General features: G+C 38.8%; 1 pseudogene; it reads right to left on the reverse strand.

Moving 5' to 3' along the window:
- Positions 1–2,109: 2,109 nt before the first annotated feature.
- On the reverse strand, positions 2,110–3,661 carry LOC129660026 (phosphatidylinositide phosphatase SAC2-like; annotated as a pseudogene).
- Between the last annotated feature and the right edge of the window lie 13,336 nt (positions 3,662–16,997).

The raw sequence follows: 16,997 nt of genomic DNA on the forward strand, positions 1-16,997 counted from the left end.
TTAGAGTCATGCTTCAGACTAAAATTTTCAGTAGTTTTGAGAGCCTATACAAGATGTTATGGACTACACCCTGCAAAAAGTTACAACTTGAAAACTTCTTTCAAGCTTTACCAGTATCCAATGCGTATATTTTTAACATTTCTGAAAAGAGAACAAAATTAATAGGTGATGGTATTCACATCTGATATCTCAGGTTTCATGGCAGACAGGTCTTAATGCTCCTAGACTTTGGGGTATACAAGGGAGGAATATTTTAAATTTATTTAAGTAGAATGTGGGGAAAATTAGGATCAAATGGGCATACATTCCTTGACCCCAGTCCCCTTAGCCCTGTTAACTCTATCAGATCAGATCAGATCATATCAGTCACTCAGTCGTGTCCGACTCTTTGCAACCCAATGAATCGCAGCACACCAGGCCTCCCTGTCCATCACCAACTCCCGGAGTTCACTGAGACTCACGTCTGTCGAGTCAGTGATGCCATCCAGCCATCTCATCCTCTGTTGTCCCCTTCTCCTCTTGCCCCCAATCCCTCCCAGCATCAGAGTCGTTTCCAAAGAGTCAACTCTTCGCATGAGGTGGCCAAAGTACTGGAGTTTCAGCTTTAGCATCATTCCTTCCAAAGAAATCCCAGGGCTGATCTCCTTCAGAATGGACTGGTTGGATCTCCTTGCAGTCCAAGGGACTCTCAAGAGTCTTCTCCAACACCACAGTTCAAAAGCTCCAATTCTTCGGCGCTCAGCCTTCTTCACAGTCCAACTCTCACATCTATACATGACTACTGGAAAAACCATAGCCTTGACTAGATGGACCTTTGTTGGCAAAGTAATGTCTCTGCTTTTGAATATGCTATCTAGATTGGTCATAACTTTCCTTCCAAGGAGTAAGCGTCTTTTAATTTCATGGCTGCAGTCACCATCTGCAGTGATTTTGGAGCCCAGAAAAATAAAGTCTGACACTGTTTCCACTGTTTCCCCATCTATTTCCTATGAAGTGATGGGACCGGATGCCATGATCTTCGTTTTCTGAATGTTGAGCTTTAAGCCAACTTTTTCACTCTCCATTTTCACTTTCATCAAGAGGCTTTTTAGTTCCTCTTCATTTTCTGCCATAAGGGTGGTGTCATCTGCATATCTGAGGTTATTGATATTTCTCCAGCAATCTTGATTCCAGCTTGTGTTTCTTCCAGTCCACTGTTTATCATGATGTACTCTGCATATAAGTTAAATAAACAGGGTGACAATATACAGCCTTGATGTACTCCTTTTCCTATTTGGAACCAGTCTGTTGTTCCATGTCCAGGGAATGGTTAAGCCATCAAAAATTAAACCAATAGTTTTTATATTAAAATGATTCTCCATAGTAGTAACACTGCAGAGTCACTAAACTAAGAATTTACCTTGTAGAGGTTAATAAGAAATAAGCTGACAGAACAGTAACAATTATGAAAAATGCTACTCATTTAAAAGGATCTGTGTCCACTCTTTGAGTCTACTTCATACATTCTACCCATCTACCCCACTCCAAAAAGGTTCAGATTATTGTGTCTCAAGGTAATCTATTCCTGAATTACTTGTGAAGAGACAAACTGCTCTGTAGTGTATGAGCTACTTAGGTCCTGTTCTAGGATGATGCACTTCCATTGTCCTAGCTCTCAAATTTGGAAATCTACTTAGGTTCGGTCTTTTAAAACCTTTCCAAATTAACGTAATTAGAATTTGTGTCTCTGTTGCTGTGGGATGATTTGGGAGAATGGCATTGAAACATGTATAATATCATATATGAAATGAATCGCCAGTCCAGGCTCAATGAATGATACTGGATGCTTGGTGCTGGTGCACTGGGATGACCCATTGGGATGGTATGGGGAGGGAGGAGGGAGGGGGGTTTCAGGATGGGGAACACGTGTATACCCGTGGCAGATTCATGTTGATGTATGGCAAAACCAATACAATATTGTAAACTAATTAACCTCCAATTAAAATAAATAAATTTATATTTAAAAAAAAAAGAATTTGTGATCCCTAGATTCATATACAGTACAGGCTCTGTGACAACCTGTTTTTTGGGGGGTTGAATAAAAGCCACAGGATTCTGTGTGACTAAAAACTAAATCTCAGTTATTCGTGTCTGGCATTGTGTAAACATATTTTTAGGTTCATTTTGCGGAACTTCATTAACTACTTCAGGATCTTCAGGGCTCTTCTGAACCTTTGCCACTGCAAAGTTTATCCCTTGGGTTAATCCAGCTTGGGTAATGTTAGCAAACTGGACCATAGAACTTCAAATCTTTGCAAAAGGAGAGACCGCTCTGCTGCTACGGCTCTGTGAAGGAGAAGGCATTACATGAAGCTCTCTCTCAAGTTCAAGCATGCCAGATTCAGAGCCAGGGGTCTTTTGAGATATAACTGAATGCACTGGTTCAACTGACAAAAACTGTGGGCCTCCTGTAGGAAAAGACACATCTAATTGAAAAGGTGGAGAAGGTATCTGTTCTATCGATTAAGACTGAGTTTCTTCGCTAGAAACTTGATTGGTCATTTGATTTCCTTCTTCACTAGCCTGCTGAGAAACAGATCTGGTTTCTGATAGGTGGGTCATTTTGTTGTGTGCATCTTGAACAAATCTGTAGCAGTAAATATCCACAGGCTTGGCAAAGCCAGTCAATGCGTGTATGTTGCCAAGGGAAAGACTTTTCTTCAAAGAAGACTCATGGCCTTTTCCAAGCCCGCTTTCATGAGCAATAGTAACCTCTGAAGGAACATGAATGCTGATATCAGTGCTGCTAATAGACTGGGATCGACTGCCTGATCGAGGTGCTGAAGCAATGATACCACAACTAGGAAGAACATATTCCGTTGGCACTACATTCTCTGAAGAGTTAGCTGCCTGTCTTCATCAGACTTGGAATTTGTAAGAAATTCATCAGAGTGATACGAGTCATTATCTGAAGACTTTTCCCCTTCTGACTCTGCCTGGGCTTTATTATCCATCACACTTGTGTTTTCCATGGTTTCAAGGCTACTATCTGATTTCCAAAGATTTACTTTTAAGTTTGGTTTTAGAAAGTTAACTCTCATTTCAAGTTTTGTGAAGTTTCTTAGCTTCCGTAGATTACCAATGTTTACATTGGATTTGGTCTGTTTTACTTTTTGATTTAGAGATGAAATTTTGCTCATTAAAAATTGTTTTCCCTGGGCTGAAGAGCCTTGGTTTTGAGATCTGATGCCAATGATGTTTTCATGAGGTTTACTGTTCTTCCTCTCAAGCTTTTTCTCTATTATAGGTACATCTAATCCCATGGCTTGCTTGGTGATCTGCAGCATCTCCTCAATGCACTGAAGGCTATCTTTTCCATCCTCTTCTGGGTTACACATTATAGCTTTCAGTGTGTGGACATAGCCACTTGCTTCTTTATATCTGTGGTGCAATCGCACACAGGAGAACTTTGGCTTTACCAAAAAGAGTGGGTTCGGGACCTATTTCTATTTTTTCCAGGTCTTCTAGACTTAGTCCTTGATACTGGTTTACTTTGTCAACTTCATCATCATAATAGACCACGTAGTAGGCAGTGTTAGAAAGCAGTAACAGCACATCCACATCAATGAGGCTGCTCTTAAACTTGCTTGAGCCAAGCCATAAAAATTACATCACGACACATAGTTTAATATGAAGAAAATTTCCACAGCTACTAAGTAGTGCTACTTTATCATAGCTTCTATTTTGACACTAATATTTACATTGGTCAAACATGATCTCAGTCAAAAGCATTATGTCTAGAACGAAAAGCACTTGGCACGTCACAATCGAGAAAGATGTTGGCCCTCCCCCCACCCACATTTTTACCTAAGTATAAGCTGCTGCTGCTGCTACTGCTAAGTCACTTCAGTCGTGTCTGACTCTGTGCGACCCCATAGACGGCAGCCCACCAGGCTCCCCCGTGCCTGGGATTCTCCAGGCAAGAACACTGGAGTGGGTTTCCATTTCCTTCTCCAATGCATGACAGTGAAAAGTGAAAGTGAAGTTGCTCAGTCGTTTCCGACTCTTCGCAACCCCATGGACTGCAGCCTACCAGGCTCCTCCATCCATGGGATTTTCTAGGCAAAAGTACTGGAGTGGGGTGCCATTGCCTGCAGTAAATACTTAATTTCCCTCCCCACCACCCTCTGCCCGACTTAAACAGAAATAAACAAAACCTAACCCCCACTTTTACACAAACACCGCCAGCACCACATGCAGCCCCACCACCGCGACAAGAGTCGCGTAAAAGCCACTGTCATCGGGGGACATTAACAGGAAGCTTTGGAAAAGCAGCAATTTGCAGGAAAAATACAACCCCACAGGAACTTTAACCATAAGTTCTGCAAAAAAGGAGAAAAATCTTGAAAGTGATCGCCAGGCTGCCGCCTTCGGGCTTGGGCTGGGCAGGGCAGCGTTGCCAGCGGCATTGCCTGTGGCGTTCGCCTGCTTCTGAGCCGTCGTAGGAGGCCGGTGGGAGCGCGGCATCTAGTCAGTCAGTCAGTCTGTCCCCTCCATTCGTCAACTAATCGAAGCTCGAGATGATTTTATAAGGAAGATCCTTCAAGCAACTCCTGAAGTAATATATAGGAAAGAATGAATGATGAAACCCCTAACAAGAACAAATGTTGAATTGTCCAAAGAGAAAACTGAAATTACTTGAGGCAGTAGTCACTCAAAGATATCACATCCCCCAGCCAAACCAACAAAACAATTTAATCAGAATCTCCCAATCATGGGTCGAGGTTTCATTCAACTTTAAACCTCACCATGGGTGATTCAAATGTGTAACCAAGGTTAACAGCCAGAACCATAAGGGTTATTGGTTAGAGAGGAAAAAAGCCAAGCAGTAGACTATATGAATGATGTGTATATTATGCAGCCATTCAAAATTATAATTCTGAAGATCAGGTACTGCTGCTAAGTCACTTCAGTCGTGTCCGACTCTGTGCGACCACATAGACGACAGCCCACCAGGCTCCCCCGTCCCTAGGGTTCTCCAGGCAAGAACACTGGAGTGGAATGCCACTTCCTTCTCCAATGCATGAAAGTGAAAAGTGAAAATGAAGTCGCTCAGTCGTGTCCGACTGCTAGCGACCCTGTGGACAGCAAGCCCACCAGGCTCCTCCGTCCATGGGATTTTCCAGGCAAGAGTACTGGAGTGGGGTGCCATTGAAGATCAGGTAAAAGATAGTGTAATCTCTAAATATGGCACACAAGGCCTCTTATTGTCTCATCTCTGTCTCTACTATCACATTTGCTGCTCCCTTCATGGGCCTTTCCCTTCCATGAGTTACAGCCTCATCAGTCTATTTGCAGGTTCCTAAACATGCCTTAGCCTGAACTCAGCCTAGATCCTCTTAGGCCTCAGCCTGAACTGCTTCCTTATCTGCCTGGATCATTCCTCCTCCTAGTTAACTGAAAGCTGAAGTGCATACTCATACAGACAGCCTTCCTGATCTTCCAGACTGACCTGAGTCCCTACAGCACTTCCTACTAAAAGTGGAACATGTCACACTGTATCATAATTGTTGGCTTACTTATATTTCAACTTTTATCACTTTGAAAACAAAAGCATTATCTTCTTCCTCATTTCTGAATCCCAGTATCTAACAAAGTGCTTTAACACAGTGTGTGTGTGAGTGAAAGTTGCTCAGTCATGTCCAATTCTTTGTGATCTCATGGACTGTACAGTCCATGGAATTCTCCAGGCCAGAATACTGGAGTGGGTAGCCTTTCCCTTCTCCAGGGGATCGTCCCAACTCAGGAATCGAACACAGGTCTCCCGCATTGCAGGCATATTCTTTACCAACTGAGCCACCAGGGAAGCCCAACACAGAGAGGTGCTCGAAAAATATTGGGTTGAACTTTTAAAAGCAAATAATATCATAGAAATACATATGATGTATGTATTAAAGTGCATTTGATATGGGCTCCCCTGGTGACTCAGTGGTATAGAAGCCATCTGCCAATGTAGGGTTTGATCCCTGGGTTGGGAAAGATCTCCTGGAGAAGTAAAGGGCAACTCATTCCAGTATTCTTGCCTGGGAACTTCCATGGATAGAGGAGCCTGGCAGGCTACAGTCCATGGGGTCACAAAAGAATTGAACATGACTTAGCAACTAAACAACAACAGCAGCATTTGATAGAGAAGGAAGAAAGGAAAGGAAGGAGAGAGGAAGAGAAAAACTACATTCACAGAATAAATTCTAAGTGACAATATTTATAACTTCACATAGTTCTTGCAACATTCCCTAGGATAAATATTATTTTCCTTAATTTTACAGATGATGAACCCAAGGCCAAGAGTTTTATATAATTTATTCAATAATTGGGAGTTAATAAGTACTATACTCAGGTTTTGATGGAGAAGGAAATGGCAACCCACTCCAGTGTTCTTGCCTGGAGAATCCCAGGGACAGGGGAGCCTGGTGGGCTGCCGTCTCTGGGGTCGCACAGAGTCGGACACGACTGAAGCGACTTAGCAGCAGGTTTTGAACCCAGGTTTATATGACCAAAACTACCCTGTATTTCAAAAATAAAAAATAGTTATTTTACAGTTTTGATTTAGGAGGAATTACAAGGTATTTAGGGGCTGAAGACAATAGTCAGGGTAAGTCACTAGCAGATAAGAAAGGAACACATTTTCTAAACTGCTCAAAGGAAATCCATTCACAGACAAATACAGAGTCACAGTCTTTGTGTAACAAATCAACAAAATTATATTACTGAAAAAATATCAAAACCATTCAATATACTTAAGTGTAATATTTTTCTGTATTTAGCCATTTTGTTTGTCTCCAATAAAAGTATGTCTTATATTACTCAACAGAATTTCTCTGCTAAGGTGTTACAAATCATTCTTCAGATTAAGTGTTTCAAGATCATATAGTATTGAAAACCTTTATTTCCTCAACTTCCCAGCACTAAATTGATCAAAACTGAAGCAAAATATAAAGTACCTATCTCTGGACTTATAATTTTTATATCCTGCTAACAAAAAGTTATTTTGAGGCTCCATTACACCTATTAGCAAAAAGAAACCAACAAAAGAAGATATCATAAATGTAAAGGTAAATGCATAATAAAAAAATAAATGTAGGTATTAAAAAGGATGCCTTGAAATTTAAGGACAGACGCCTATGGGATACACAGAAACTACAAGCTGAATGCACTCATGCTCCGTCTTCTTTAGAACCCCCAAAGATACTGAAGAAAGGAGATTTTAAAAGTAAGGAAAAAACTCTTCTTTTCTTAATTTTATTTCTATAGTTGATGAAACTGAGGTTCAATTCAGAAAAGTCTTGCCCAGTCTCTCGAGGCTAAACCAGTCAGCATTTGAAATCACCTCTTTGAGAGCCAAGCCCATCTTTATGCTAAACCATAGTGCATTTCTCCATTTTTGGTTTCTCTATCCTTGCAAAATCACAACAAAACATTCTCAGGTAGAACTGCTCTGTTTATTTCATTCCTTTTTCTCCCTTAGTCACAGCAAGTGATTTTTTTAATCTAGTTTTCTTTTCATATATATTGCCTGCAACATAAGATTTCTAGCAATATTGTCATATTTCCTCTCAAATTTTTATTAGGCAATATAAAGCAATATTATATATTTTATTATTAACAAATTTATACAGAATAAAGTGCAAAATGATTACTACAATTATTTATAATAGAAAATGTTTGCATTGAGATAAACATTTCACTATTGTAATGGAACATTGATTTAAACAGTGATTAAACAATGAATAGACACACTGCTTGATATTGTTAAATTGAGATATATTATTAATATTACTGAATAGAAAATGGAAAGAAAAATCATAATTAAAGAGACTGTAAAAACATATCTAGCCATCCCCAATGAGTCCAAATGTTTTTATCTTGACATATTAATCTCAGGGTACTAAGAGAGCCTGCAAGTGAGATTTCTGAACCTCAGTTGGCAATATTTAAGGAAATGGCTGATGGCTGGAAGGTGTTCTTGGGAAGGAGTGAGGAAGAAAATGGTACTAGAGACACCATTCAAGTTTCACAACTCAAATGCCTCTATGGGTCATTCAGGTAGTGTAAAGGAGTGAGGGAGCTAGCAGGGAACCAGTGAATTTGGGAGCACAGGCTCTGTCCACAGTGAGCAGCACTACTCGGTTACAGTCTGTTGATGGGATGAGAGGCTTTGGGTTTTACCTGGGAGCTCTTAAAATTGAAAAATAAAATCAAGACTTCTAAAATCAGTCAAAAATCCAGACTTCTAATGGAAATATTGCCTTTAAAAAGTATTTACAGGTCACACACACGCACACACACACATCAGATGATAAAATTCCACCTATACTATACCAGATTCAAAAGCCAGCCACCAATTTATACAGATGTTTGCTGTTTCTTCCACTTGGAAATAAGTAATATTTCCTGTAGAATTGTAACATATATTAGACATATATTAGAATGAATCAGAGATCAAAAGTCATCTAAAGAACAGGAAAGGCTACCAGATAACATGGCTTGATTGAATGAATTAATATACCCAAAGAAAGACTTGTCAATCCGAAAGAGATTAGTATGCCTGGAACAAGAATAACCAGAGTTTGAGTCTAGAAGAGAAGAAAAAGGATGTTCTGGCTCACAGACTTGAACAATTCATTCCTAACCTAAGTTATCTAAATTAAGGAAACTGCTGCAACTGTTTCCTGCCATTAAATACTAGATTTAATTTCATGCCTAACAAGCTAACCCTCTGAGTAAAATGTCAAAGTTACATCAATCTATATTCAGGATACTTTTGTCTCCCATGAGGTTGCATATCATTATAAATTGATAGGGTGACAGTTTTATTTGTACATGTCCCTGGTGAGTTTGGTTAGTGGAAGTTCACTTCTGAGAAACAGATCCATTCACAGTATGCGCAAATGTAAACAACAGAAATAGGATTTTGGCAAACTCACTAAGCCAATTTCTACTTCCTGAACGACTGGCAGACAGTAGTAAGCCATTTCCTAGAACTACCAAAATTCACCAGCCACTATTTTTTTACTTCATTAGCGTCAAAAAACTAGAAGTGTTGCAGTAATCCAACAGGGAAAAAATAGTTTAAAAAAAAAAAAAAAACCAGGTCAAGAGATTTCTGCAATCAAATACAGTGTAAGTTAAACATCAATCCCAAGTAAAATTCCAGAATTAAACTATAGACTGTGAGTATGTTGGATAAATAACATGAGTATAATTTTAAAAATTAATGAGAAAGTTACTAAAGTGGAATGGTTTTAGAAATGTGATAGATATAATGTGCCTGTCTTTAAAAACAGTGATACTTAAAGAGTTATCCTTAGTGATTTTTAAAATTCTCCTTCAGCCCTTAAACAAAAATAGATAATTGTATCACAGTTTCAGATCACAAGGCTGCATAAAGAAATACAATGGATGGGACTTCCCTGGTGGTCAAGTGGCTAAAATTCTGTGTTCCCAGTGCAGGGACCCTCTGGTGAATCCCTAGTCAGGAAATCAGATCCCACACACCACAACTAAGAGTTTGCATGCCAAAACCAAGGGATCTGCCTGCCACAGTGAAGACTGGAGATCCTGCATGCTGCAACTAAGATGCACGGCAGGGGAAACAAGATGGCAGAGCAGTAGGTGGACGTGGAGTACATCTCTCTCAAGGATACACCAGGAACACACCTTCAGACACAGAAGTGCACGCAGAACACCAGCTGAGAGCAGACAGAAGTACCTGACCAGTGGAAAAGAATATATAGAACCACACAAACTCAGTAGGATGAAGGGGGGAAACAGGAGTGTTAGTAGGACTGGACCTGCCCTCTGCTGGTGGGGGAACTGAAGTAGGGGTCCAATCCCCACATCAGGGCAATTGTCTGGGTCAGAGGAGAAACATTTAAAGCTGAGAGTGAAGTAGCTGATCTGTGGCAGCCTAAATGGAATAAGAATCAGACAGTCCTGTGACAGCCATACGTACCCCGGACAGGGATGCAGGTCCCCTAGAAGGTGCAGCAGCTAGGAGCTGGAGCATAGGGATTGTGGAGCAATTCCAGGGTGAGGGCTGCTGTTGACTGCAGAGAGACAGACAGAGGGGGACAAGAGAGAGGAGACTGTGGTGGGAAATGCCTGTGGAGGAAAGCCAGGCAGCCATGGAAGCAAGGCGATACTGCTGAGTCACGCATAGGTGGTGGAGCTATTAATGCCGCCTCTAAGATGCAGAGCAGGCAAATAAATAAATAATAAATACAATAAATATTTTTTAAAAAGAAATACAATGGATGACAGAACCAAAAATAAAAATTATAGGGTAGAATGAGTCTAAGTTATATTTATTTGAATTAAATTCAAAATCTTCCATTCCAGTTCCTAAAAGCAAATTCAGGAAATATCATGATAAACATCAAAATACACATATTTTGGGAGGAAAAACTGTGAAATTTTTTGGCAATAATATCATATGGAGTAAATAACATGGGCTTCCCCACTGGCCTAGCAGTCAAGAGTCCACTTGCAATGCAGGAGTCACAGGAGATGCAGGTTCAATCCCTGGGTCAGGAAGATCCCCTGGAGGAGGGCATGGCAACCCACTCCAGTATTCTTTCCTGGAGAATCCCATGGACAGTGAACCTGGCAGGCTGCAGTCCATGGGGTCGCAAAGAGTTGGCTAGGACTGAAGCGATTTAGCACACATGCATGCAAATAGCATAATTAATAGAATCTTATTAGTTCAATAAAACTTTCATTTTTTTTCCATATCCAGAGAGAGTAAGGTAATACTTAGTCACAAATCTCTATGAAGTCAAACAACATCTAAGTCTGTATTCGGGTCTAAGAATCATTTCTTAAAGGGCCTATAGGCTTATGGAATTCATTTGGAAGAGAGGAAACAAGGAAGGGCAATCAAAGCAAGTTATGTGAAAATCAATTAAAGGAACTAAGAATATTAGGCATTCAGATGGAAAAAATCAAATAAAAATCATCCTCTAATACCTAAAGGCAAAATGCAAATTTGTTCGGTCTAATCCCAAGGAATAGAACTTGAAATATGTTAGAAGTTTCAGGAAAACATGATTCATCGCATTGTAAAAACAAATATTTTTCATGGTCAGAGTTGCCAAACTCTGTGCTAACATACAGGGATGTTAATGCAGGTACTGGTAACTATTTAGTGAAAAAATATTGAATGGATCATTGGATTTGGCTAATGATTTAGAAATACTTAATTGAAGAACTTGGTGTTTTAACAGTTACCTTGCCCTTATGATTCAAATTTAATCTTGAAAACACTTGTTCATCTATTTTCACAACTTTAACTTTAAAAACAAACTGAAATATAAGTATAAATATTCTCCATAAACCAGTGTGTTCTCCTCTGCTACTGGTTATTCTATTTGTGTATCTTTCTGACAGGTGTTTTCCCTAACACATGTGTGCTACACATTCAGCTAATTGCTAGACGCTGCCATGGTGTATCAGATAGCACATACTCTCTGACAGCCATAAGTTGGCTGTACAATAACAAGAGAATATATAATAAAGTGTGTCCTGAAAACATAGAGATAATTTTAGGACTTTAAGTTATAGGTGCTGATTCTCTGACTGGGTAAAGATTGTGATCTGTTTTGAGGTATAGTTATATTCATTCTTGAAACCAAAAATCCTTCCCTCTACTCTTTCAAATGTCTTTATCTATTCAATTAAGAGAATGAAACATTCCAAGGCATTCTTTTATGGGAAAATTATCATTTGCAACTACTTATCTATCTGTCTTAGGATAGTCTGATACTGTGCAACCAAGTCAAAATACAGAACTAAATTATACATCAAGGCAGCCAGAGGAGAGGAACAGCACACATATCTTCCAATTTCGAATGTATGATCATCAGGTCAAAAAAGATTCACTGACTGATTTTATAATAAGAAAATATTGTAAACTTAGATGATACTTTAGGCTAGTAAAACATCATTTATCTGTTTAGATGCTGGGGATTCTGAATAAAATTTCATTTTTAAAATGTATTTTCTGATTTTTAAGTGTGTGGAAACCACTGACATAATCATGAAGATTCCTTAAAGCCCATGATTTTATGTGATATAGTGTTTACTGTAAGAAAACTCTAGCTGGTCTTTACCAAGTCCTATAAATAATTTTCTAAAAAGCAAAAGCCCTAACGTAAGCAATCACATAGTAATTCAATACTTTACTAAGAGATATATGTATTTTGTGTGGAGAATCCCATGGACAGAGGAGCCTGGTAGGCTACTGTCCATAGTGTCACAGAGTCAGACATGACTGAGCAAGGAAACAGCATATGTATTTTAATGCATCTCTATATTTATAGATATAATAAATATATCTTTCCTTTCCTTCAGTTCCTACTTCATATCTGCAGCATGTAGGGTTATTAAAATTCACCCTGTTCATTATAAATTATAAGTGAGTTATAACTTAAACTTTAAATTATTATTGTTCTAATCAATTACACTCTTTTTGTTTAGTTTGATGGAACTAATGCAAAGGCAAGATTGTAGCTATCTAACTTCAGTGAAGCAAAACTACCTGAACCCTCTATATAAAGGTAGCAGATAGTATTTTGAGAAAGACAGTAAAAGAATATAGTATTCGAAAATGAAAAAGCAAAGAAGATGCACTTGACCTTGTAGAAACTGACAAACAGAAAGTGGACTTATTTGACCAAGTGACTTTGGCTGTCAAGCAATTTCCTGTCCTAAGCAGCAATCTGGCCCAGACCGCAGAGTTATCAGAATAAAATCTGAGAACCATTTTACAGGAGAATCAAATAAGATTTGGAATGAAAATTTCATTGCAAAGGAAGAAAAATTTGCAATAATTTTCTATAATATAAGAAGACTTTTTAGCACTTTTATTGCAGAAGCAATTCTAAATAACAGAGCTTTTCTTATAACAGCATTTCTATAATAATGGTGTTTTATAACAGAAGTGCTATTATTACAAAAATGGCATTATAATAGTGGCATTATTATTGTTGCATCTCTCTTATAACAGAAGTGCTAAATAAGCCTATCTATATTAAAGAAATTTCAAATTTCTTCCTTCTCAGAGCTTAATGTGATTTGGCCAGTCTCTTTCACATGATCATTTTACAAGTAATTTTATATGGGTTGACCCAACATCGAAATATATGTCCAGTTTACACAGACTCCCAGGAAATCTGACATTAAACTAAGAGTCAAAATATTTGAGTTATATTCTCAGCTCTAGCATTAGCTATTAAGTGACCCTTAGTAGCATGTTTCTCCTCCTCTGAGCAATTTTTATTCTCCATTGAAACAAAACACAAGGAGATTCTTCATAACTCCCAGTGAAATCTTTCCCATTACTAAAAAGCTCATTTGGTCCCAGATCTTAATAACATCAATTACATATTTTTACTTCTTTGTTTTAAACTCATTGATGTGCTAATTTGTAATTCTGATATTTATTTATTGGAATACATTTATATTCTCAAGTTAGAAGCTAAATAAAAGAAAGAATTCCTTTTGAAAAAAATCTTCCCTTAAATGATCAGCACAGAGCCATGAATATAATGGGCAATTTTAAATTTTTTATTAAAATTCATCTGATAACAAAGTTCTAAAAAATCCAAGCTGAATTCAGAAAATAACAGGGTTTCATTCTGTAGCTAGTAGAATACAATTCAAGAACTTGACCATTTTCAGGTTGAAGTAAAGCAATAAAATATTAGAATAAGGTTGGAAGTGATAAAAATATATAATGTTCAATGATAGTTAAAGTTCAAAAATTGCCTCAAAAGAAATCTATGTCCACATCAAGAATGTTATTATAAATTTAACTTCTCATTCAATAAAGTATATATTGCTTTCCCATATATTTAGGGAGTATTCTTTGAAATAATTTAACTATATATGGAAAAGAATAACTAAATTTAAGTTTATAAAATTCTACTTTTTATTAAAGGTATCTTTTAATCCTTTGATAATGAGCTTTCAGCAGAGAAGACAGGAAAGATTTTAAGTTCCAAAGGTACTGACCTTTCAAACATTAAAATAAAATTCTCAGATCAGATCAGATCAGATCAGTCGCTCAGTACTGTTCGACTCTTTGCGACCCCATGAATCGCAGCACGCCAGGCCTTCCTGTCCATCACCAACTTCTGGAGTTCACTGAGACTCACATCCATCGAGTCAGTGATGCCATCCAGCCATCTCATCCTCTGTCGTCCCCTTCTCCTCTTGTCCCCAATCCCTCCCAGCATCAGAGTCTTTTCCAATGAGTCAACTCTTCGCATGAGGTGGCCAAAGTACTGGAGTTTCAGCTTTAGCATCATTCCTTCCAAAGAAATCCCAGGGCTGATCTCTTTCAGAATGGACTGGTTGGATGTCCTTGCAGTCCAAGGGACTCTCAAGAGTCTTCGCCAACACCACAGTTCAAAAGCATCAATTCTTCGGCGTTCAGCCTTCTTCACAGTCCAGCTCTCACATCCTATATATTTCTAGGCCAATACAATTAGATTACATCATCTGCTTAGGATATAGTCTGACAAATAGTAAGGTAAGGAAATTCACTACAGGCATTTTTACATTTTTAGGTTGTGAAACAAAGTAGAACCTTACAGGGTCTTCCTGAGGATAGAGTCTCTACTACCAATGTCTCCCATCTTTCTTTTTATTTGTAGAAAAGCTTTAGCCTCCTAGGCCTTCCCTGAGTTCCAAACAGCAGATTTAATCAGAGAAGAGAAAAAAGACAGAAGCAAAGAAAAGCAGTCAAGTAAGACAAAATAATAATAGTTTAGCCATAAAACAAGGTCAAGGACTTTTTAAGTTCCTTGTCAAGGACTACAAATAATATTCTGAGCAATATTCATGAGTTGCTGTGTAGCTACTAAAACCCCCGCCAGGAGGAGGAAGTTGACTGCATGTTGACCACCAATATGTAGACCCTAGATGGGCTAGAACTAGAAGGCTATTGATTGAAATTCCTGAAACCTTACCCCATTACCTCACCATCAACAAATCAAAGAATTATGTACAAGCTGATCATGTACCCTATGACCCTCTCCCTCACACTGTCTTTAAAAACCCTTCCCTGAAAGCCCTGGGGGAATTCATGTCTTTTAGAATGAGTTGCCTGTTCTCCTTACTTGGTGCCCTGCAATAAACACTATGTTTCTTCACCACAAATCCGTGTCAGTGGATTGGCTTTTCTGCACACTGAGTGAGCAGAATCAAGTGTGGTTCAGTAACAACTGTAATGCTTTCGATAAAATGAAATTATTTTATTTTTGATTGCAAGTTGAAGAAAGTTTAGTTAGAACATGTATATTAATATATACACATACATAGGTGTATGTGTGGGCTTCCCTGGTGGCTCATAAGGTAAAGATTCAACCTGTAATGCAGGAGACCCGGCTTTGATCCCTGGGTCAGGAAGATCCCCTGGAGAAGGGAATGGCTACCCATTCCAGTATTTTTCCCCAGAGAATTCCATGGACAGAGAAGCTTGGTGGGCTACAGTGCACTGGATTGCAAAGAGTTGGACTCTACTGAGCGACTAAGAACACACACACACAGGTGCATGTATATAATATATGTGTATGAATATAATATTCTACCAGCACCAAAGAAATAGAGTTTTGAGAGACAATTCCCATACCATGCTTATTCATCATACTGAATGACATTATCAGGAGCTATCATTTTTTAAACAATTCACTTCAGCTCAGTTCAGTTCAGTCGTTCAGTCATGTCTGACTCTTTGTGAACCCATGAATCACAGCACGCCAGGCCTCCCTATCCATCACCAACCCCCAGAGTTTATTCAAACTTATGTCCATTGGGTCAGTGATGCCATCCAACCATCTCATCCTCTGTCATCCCCTTTTCCTCCTGCCTTCAATCTTTCCTAGCATCAGAATCTTTTCAAATGAGTCAGTTCTTCACATCAGGTGGCCAAAGAATTGGACCTTCAGCTTCAACATCAGTCCTTCCAATGAATATTGAGGACTGACTTCCTTTAGAATGGACTGGTTGGATCTCCTTGCAGTCCAAGGGACTCTCAAGAATCTTCTCCAACACCATAGTTCAAAAGCATCAATTCTTTGGCTCTCAGATTTCTTTGTAGTCCAACTCTTACATCCATACATGACTACAAGAAAAACCGTAGCTTTGACTAGACGGACTTTTGTTGGCAAAGTAATGTCTCTGCTTTTGAATGTGCTATCTACGTTGGTCATAACTTTCCTTCCAAGGAGTAAGCGTCTTTTTTTAATTAATTTATTTATTTTAATTAGAGGCTAATTACTTTACAGTACTGTAGTGGTCTTTGCCATATATTGACATGAATCAGCAATGGATGTTCATGTGTCCCCCATCCTGAACTCCCCTCCCACCTCCTTACCCATCCCATCCCAGGGTCGTCCCAGTGCACCAGCCCACAGTGCCCTGTCTCATGCATCAAGCCTGGACTGACAAGCAAGCATCTTTTAATTTCATGGCTGCAATCACCATCTGCAGTGATTTTGGAGCTCAAGAAAATAAAGTCTCTCACTGTTTCCACTGTTTCCCCATTTACCATGAAGTGATGGGACTGGATGCCATGATCTTAGTTTTCTGAATATTGAGTTTTAAGCCACTTTTCACTCTCCTCTTTCATCTTCACCAATAGGCTCTTTAGTTCTTCACCTTCTGCCATAAGGGTGGTCTCATCTGCATATCTGAGGTTATTGATATTTCTCCCAGCAATCTTGATTCCAGCTTGTGCTTCATCCAGCCCAGTGTTTCTCATGATGTACTCTGCATATAAGTTAAATAAGCAGGGTGACAATGTACAGCCTTGACGTACTCCTTTTCCTATTTGGAGCCAGTCTGTTGTTCCATGTTAAAGTGTTTCACTTTAGATGGTTTCTATTGCTATTTTCAAGCAATAGATCTTTCTTCTCTAGTGTCCATTCTACTGTTAATTCCTGCTAGAGTATTTTTTT

The sequence above is a fragment of the Bubalus kerabau genome, chromosome 9, assembly GCF_029407905.1.
Source record: "Bubalus kerabau isolate K-KA32 ecotype Philippines breed swamp buffalo chromosome 9, PCC_UOA_SB_1v2, whole genome shotgun sequence".
Classification (NCBI taxonomy): domain Eukaryota; kingdom Metazoa; phylum Chordata; class Mammalia; order Artiodactyla; family Bovidae; genus Bubalus; species Bubalus kerabau.